We start from the raw sequence: 7,551 nt of genomic DNA on the forward strand, positions 1-7,551 counted from the left end.
TTTATAATTTTTAAACAGTTAGCAATCCCTTTAGTAATCCATCGCCGCTGTATGCGCCGCAACCAAATTAAGGTGTTCCGCTCACAAGCTAGACTTAAGCTACGGACACTCTAGTATTCTTTGAAATTCAGAGCCCATCCCTATGATACTTGAACAATGTACACCTTCGCTGGGTCCGAGCGGTACTTCTTCCATTCTTATTCCCTCAAGAGAGGAGTGGGCATTGCGCAACCTTTTTAAACAGGGCATGGCAAACATGTTTACAGATGGTTCGAAGCAGGATGGGAGTGTTAGTGGGGAAATGTTCTGTGGGAGGCAGCCGCAAGCCAACGAGCCTCGTCAGGCGGTGCCATATAGCCGAAGGCAATTTTCATTCTGACGCCGTCAGCAGCCTCCATTTCGATGACCGTCAAATCCGATGAGCTGTAGGATGGGATTAAAAATATGTTTAGATATTTTTTGCTACAATAATACCTGAGCTGGGGTTACTCTGGGTCTTGTGCTTTTTCGCAGTTTTATCTCCCTCGTCCTGCGAACGATTGCGTTTTACGGCTTCTACCTTCTGGGTGGCCTGGAACGCAATGTACTAATATAATTGACCACTTTTTAGCACCTTGCTTTATCGGCCGCGTCTTTGTGATGAGTTTTGCCTTCGGCCTTAATTTTGCTTATTTTGCCGAGAATAGCGAGAGTGCTCTGGTAAAGCTAATACCTGGACGGGCCTTTTTTAACGTATTGACGCTTTTGCCCTTTGGCATCGGCGGATACAAAAGGCGGATTTAGAGTTGTTGACGTACTGTGGCCTACAGCTTTGCTATCAAATGTCTCTTGACTAGAGGCCAAGAGCTCGTCCTCTGAGGGAGTTCCGAACTTTCTCCACGTTTTGTCATTAGGTCCATCCGCTTGTCCGTCCGACTGTCCTTTCGCATTGTCTTTATGTATGTCCATTTGTCCGTCTGCTTGTCTGTCCCTTTGCTTACGCTATCCGAATCGTTTTGTTTTTCTTAGTACATTTCCCTGGTTCTTACGTTCACCTGCCCCTACGGAGGGCTGCCCAAGTCGCCGTAGGGGAAATAAACTGTCCGCCATGGCAGTGCCCCTCACCATGGTAAGGCCACCGCTGCAACCTGAGGCAGCCTGATATCAGGAGGGCTGCGTTAAGAGATAGTCTTTTTTGCATCGAATCGTTACGTGTGATGAAAAATGGGTGTATTTCTCCAATTCTAAGCGTAAACGATGGTATGGTCCGCCCGGCCACAAGCCAAAAACAACGGCCAAACCAAATTGCTTCGACCGCAAGGTAATGCTGTGTGTTTTCTGGGATCAGCGTGGTATGATTTGGTACGAGCTATTAAAACCAGGTGAAACAGTTGACGGTGCACCCTACCAACGACAATTGGCTGATTTGAACAGCGCTATATACCGAAAACGCCCAGAATATGCCGATCGGCGTCACAAAGTAATTTTTCTTGATGACAATGCATCGCCACATCGAACAAGAGCGACCAGGGGAATTGGTGGAGATATACGATTGGGAACCGCTGTGCATGCGGCTTACTCACCAGACTTGGCGCCTTCTGATTATCATTTGTTTGCATCGATAGGCCACGCACTTTCCCTGCAGCGCTTCAATTCTCACGAAAAATGGCTCGATGAATGGTTTGCGGCCAAAGAAGGCCAATTTTTTTGTGGCGCGGCTTCCACAAATTGCCTGAGAGATGGGAAAAATGTTTCGCTGGCGATGGTTATTATTTTGAAGATTAAATTTGTAACCATTTAGTTTTAGCAAAAATATATACTATACATATGTATTTACATTTTATAATAAACGGAGAAAATACTTCCATTGTTCAGAAATAAGAAATGCTAAATAAGCAAACCGAGAAAATAACACTTTCAAGTAACCCCCTTTTTATTAAAAATTGAGACAGCTCTAGTAGCTGTCATTAGCAAATGTCAAATGTAAACAAAAACAGTTGTTTGAGTTAATTCTTACCTTATTTGCCTAATATTCCATACAAATTTATCCAGCAGCGAGTTGTAATCTGTTTGCTCTCAAAAAGAAACATATTCAAAGTAATTTGAAAATGCATAATTTGCAATAACTAGTAAAAATCAGCCGCCGCTGATTGAATTCCTTTTTACATATGAAAGTGTATTACATAACATTAGGAATATGAAAATTAAGTATTTCATGGGAAAATCACTGCAGAAACTTTGCCAAAAAAAGTTTAGTTACCCGTTTTATTTTTAATTTTTTGCTTTCATAATTTCTAACATTAAATTCTGCAAGTTAATATTTATCTGCATAAATTACAATCAGTTGTATGCTGTTAGCTATTTTCTTGCAGAAATTTGCTCTCAATAATAAAAATGCAAATAAAATTCTTTCCCGCAGAAACAGCTTCTTCTTAATTTTTGTGTATGTGAACGCCAAAAGCTGATAGTTTGTGATAGTTTTAAAAAATTAAACTGTAGAGCAGCCAAATAAAACCAAGAATGCGGTACAGCAATTGCGAAAGAGGAAGAGCTGTAGAATATAGAATCACCTGCTTTTTTGTTTCTAAACTTTATAATTCTTTAAGAATCTATAATAGTATTTAGTGACGCATATTTTTTTGAACAATTTAGCCCAATACTTCTTACAGGAGAGGGTCATTTTGACCTTTGTTTTTTTTTTAATATGAAAAATAATTAATTTGTAGGAAGACTAAAATGCTCCACAAAAATATTTTATTTATAAGTTTAAGAAGGGCTCCTCTCAGACGAAAACTGCGTGCGATAACGGACAAAAGTACGTCATTAATTCAGTTTGCGCTAAATATTCTGTGAATTGCATACATATGTTAAAGCTCAGTTTGGATCTTGATGGAATCATCCTAAGAATTAAATACAAATCATCTTTCCCTTTACTTTCATTGACAGTGTACCCTAAAAGTGAACGATAAAGCACATTAATCCTCTACAAACTTTCGGTGAAAGTTAGCGATATTTCAAGCATAGGGAAGATACGCTGGAAAATGTTAACAACCGATTCATTCCCTGCTACGTCACGTAGTATCCCTAAAGACCTGAAACCTAATCTGCTATAACTTCCGCTATTGTCGGAAGTTTACTCTTCATCTTTAGAGTATAAAAATAATTAGCCAAGCCTCTCCTCCAATTTGTGGTGTGCGTCTTGTTGTTATTGTATTTCTATGGCAGCTAGTGCTCCTTTTTTTTTAATGTAAAATAATAATTTATTGTTATTTTCCATATATTAAATTAAGTTAAATTAATATATTCGTATAAATTAATAAATTACGAATTCGTATCCGAGCTCGTACCGGGCTTATACTCACGGGGCCAAAGTTTCAATTTCGTTTCAATTTGACATTACACTTCGTTGTTTTGCCTACTATTCGTCATAGGGAATGTTATTTTCTTATGTTATAGCCACGTAAGAATCAACTGTTTTCGTTTGCCGCTCAAACAGACGAATGATACGACTCCGACACGAAACGAACGTTCGCTTCGCAATAGAGAATGACGGCGTTAGACGCAAGTGGAAAGCATTTACTCATGCGGCTAGTTTAGTTGAACCGGTTGTGTAACCACCATAGGGATCAATCACCCCCTACACAATACTTGCATATATATAAGTGGTATATATAATTTGGCCGCCGTAGCCGAATGAGTTGGTGCATAACTACCATTCGGAATTCAAAGCGAACGAAGGTTCGATTCTCCGTGAAACACCGAAATGAAGATGAAGTTTTTTCTAATAGCGGTCGCCCCTCGGCAGGCGTGGCAAGCTTTTGAGTGTATTTCTGCTATGAATAAGCTCCGCATAAAAAAAAAAAAAATATATATTACATATGCCGTTCGGAGTCAGCTTAAAAGTGTAGGTCCCTCCATTTGTGGAACAACATCAAGACGCACACCACAAATAGGAGAAGGAGCTCGGCCAAACACCCAAAAAAGGGTGTAAGCGCCAAAAACAAATTACGCAACTATTATTGTTATTATTTTTATTATTTTAATTATTAATATTATTATTATAATCTTTCATATCACTACTATCATTTATTTCTACACAGCTTTTTCTACTTTAAACTCAACAGCTTCATCATTTGCCATATGTTTCATAACAGACAGAATGTGTCGTCATTAATATATAAGGAACTCCTCGGTGAAATGCAAATATTTAAATCTGCGCTAAAGGACATTTGAATGAAACTGCGCAACAAAACCACAAATACAGTAATGCAACATACCTACACACTGCATGGTACGTGCGTATGAATGTATGAGCAAAGAAATAACTCTCAAGGCAAGCCTTGATTTAAAATTCTCGTACATTCAAGTTGATACGCAAAAAGATCAGGCGAATGAAAGTGAAGGGCAAAATGAAGCGATAAGGGTGGCGAAAATTCGCGTAATCTGTCCTTTATGGCTTTGGGATTTGTATTGAGACAATGCAATTAATTTTGCAAGAAGCGTGTTTGGAATACGAGTAGCTTACAATCGTCAATGGTGACGCTGAGATGACAGCGCAATGATTTTTTAAAAGACCACTATTGTGGAAAATAGTGATATAACCGCTTTTCGGCCAGTCAGTGGTGTTAATACATTTAAAGAAGAGGTGCCATTACCACCCTACTAGTTCGTCTGCTCCTAACTAACGGTCGTTCATTCAATCAACTTAATCAAATTGTTTGACGTCTGTGGTTGTGGGCATCTTTTCACATACACTCATAAGTATAAACAGATTATACTGCGCTAATGTGTACTTACACATTTAATATCCCATAATGTGTGAGCACGTGTGTGTATGCATATGTACATTGGTAGGTATGTGCATACGCTTAAAATCAAAAGAAAGTAGGCTCTTCGAGAATGAAATTTTTTTCGTATGTATGGGCATAATTATTTTCTGTTGACGCCAGTCTTGTCACTCTCACTATTGCACCTATTCTTAAAGTTATAAGTCACATATGTATGTATCTACGAATATATGAAAGATTGCATACATGTAAACACTAACCACCACATATACATGCAAGTTGGTTATAGTTTCATTGATTATTGATGTATGACCAGCATTCGCTGTTAAAGTTTTTTTTTGTAATACATATTAATGCACGATTACTGTAGGCGTTTACTTCAAAATCATTCAAAAACTATGTATTTGAATTTACATGAAATTTGCATAAACAAATTGCAATTCTGGCCTACTACATCAGTTGAAGCTCATCAGCAACTTGTGTACACATATGGTCATTAAAATAGCTACCAACTACTTTCATACCGAAAGTGCAAGTTTTTAAGTTAATAATAACAGATATTCAATTGTATATGGTTTTCATTTCATAATATAATAATAAATATAAATAATATCAAAGATCTTTTAAAACTTCAACTAGTGACAATAGGCACAAGAAGGAAATATTCACGTGGTCATTAAAATAGGTACGAAATAGAAAGAGATACGATTAAAAAAAAACTTAGTGATTTAATTAAAAATGCTGTTGAAATTATCGAAGTTTAATCAATAAACACTGTGGCCACTATGATTGTAAATGCCTTTTTGTGTTCGATTTGCATAGAGTTGATAATCATACGGCAGGTTTCAGTGGGAATGGGATACCATAGTTCTTTAATTCGATTCGCTTCTTTAAATCTCCCAAAAAGTTTTCGATTGGGGCCACTCCATAACTTTAACATTATTTTGTAGAAACCATTCACATACTGGCATTGAAGAGTTTATTGGGTGATTATCTTACATAAAAATCACTTCTTTAAGTATGTCCCTGCAAATGAATGTGTCCATTTTGTTGGTTATGAGGTGACTATGCAGAATGGGAACTCTTGACCTTTAGGACGTCTGCCATTTCATACCCTCTGGTACACAGCATGAATTGTGCTCTTGAGCAATACTTTTCCTCTTCCTTAAATTTGCTTGTTTCAACAGTGGAACGTCGTACAGTTCTCGCTGATACTACGTTGTTGACTGCAGCTGCAATGACCTTTCATGACTTAAAATCAGATCTCTTAACAAGAGTCATTATTCATTTAATTATCAGTAGTGCAAGCCGTTTTCTTTTTGCCAACACGTCAGTCTGTGTATTTTTTTGGGTTTAAGGACATTTACAACAAAATTTTTGGGACCATCCTAGTGACTCTGCGATAAATTTGTACGATCTTTTTTGATTTCGAAGACTGATAGCAAGCCTTAGCTCCTTAACTACGAAAGAAATTCATATTAATTATAAGTTATTGAATGAACTATTTACGCTGCATTCAATATTTTTCACTTAATTCGTTAAAATGCAAGAACTATGTGCATAGTACTTATTTTAGTGGCCACGCAAAATTAGATTTATGAAAGTAACCGCATTTGTGCAACCAATAACGCAACTTACAATAATATATGGGATCTTTTAAATTCACAACGAATCACTGATGCTATTTGTAAAATAAGTGATATTTCAATGGTAGTTTTAAATTTTTCCGAGCGTCATGAGGAAATCGATAGATATGTAAAGCGTACCTATTTTAATGACTATATGTGTATGTGCTATATGTATGTATATAAGGACGTGCTGTATGGCCCAAGTTGACGACAATATATGTTAAATGCCTTAATGCCGGTGCTAGTGCATTTGTTCCAGTTTCAGAGGCACATTACGGGTATGCACATTAGGGTGGAATGGAGTTTTTTTTAATCGCTTTTGGCAGACCTGCTGAAAGTTGGCTTTCTATTTCCAGGGTGCAAAATATAATGGTTCTGTAATAGGGTGTCTTTTCACGATGAAAATCGTACATTTAAGCAAGTGATAGATGCATAATTTTTTCAACATCATTGTGTACAGTACACCCAGCCAATACCTGGTTCAGGGTTACGCCACACCTACGACATATTATATTTCTTCCGGATCTCTGATGACGTACTATACACAGTCTCACATATTATTATTATTTATTGTTAGTGTAATATAAAATACTACAATTACTATACCAAAATACACTAGATAGCCTTACCAAGGACTTCAGTGAATGTAAGTTATTGTACCACATTTCAATAAACTATAAGCACATAGGTTACACGCCTAACCCTTGAAACAGTTCAAATGGAAACCGTTCATTGTGATACCATCAGGAAGAAAATAGAATATAGGGATAAAAGGCAAACGTGGACTAATTATGAATTGTGGAAGCCAAAGCGCTGCGTATAAGAGTTCCTCAGTGTCCTAGTCATGTTTCTAAATTCAGTAAAATCACACCAGTTCTATACTAACTGTGATGCTTCGTCTTCTCACGTTAGCTCACTCTCGCACGAGTGTTCGGAAGCTACCCAGATGTTACTTGAGCTAATCCCGGAAGTTGTGAGCTGCTTGAACCATATGTAGAAGAATCGTCCTGGCCACTCCCAAGTGAATGGCGATCAGTAACTTTCCCCACTTGCGTGGACTGCTACATATGGAACCATCCTCTCAAACTCCTCCATTTAAAAATTCGGAACCCATCATCGCTAAACACCGACACTTCTCTAAATTAAGATCAAATATA

This window comes from Anastrepha obliqua, chromosome 1 (assembly GCF_027943255.1).
Source record: "Anastrepha obliqua isolate idAnaObli1 chromosome 1, idAnaObli1_1.0, whole genome shotgun sequence".
Lineage (NCBI taxonomy): Eukaryota > Metazoa > Arthropoda > Insecta > Diptera > Tephritidae > Anastrepha > Anastrepha obliqua.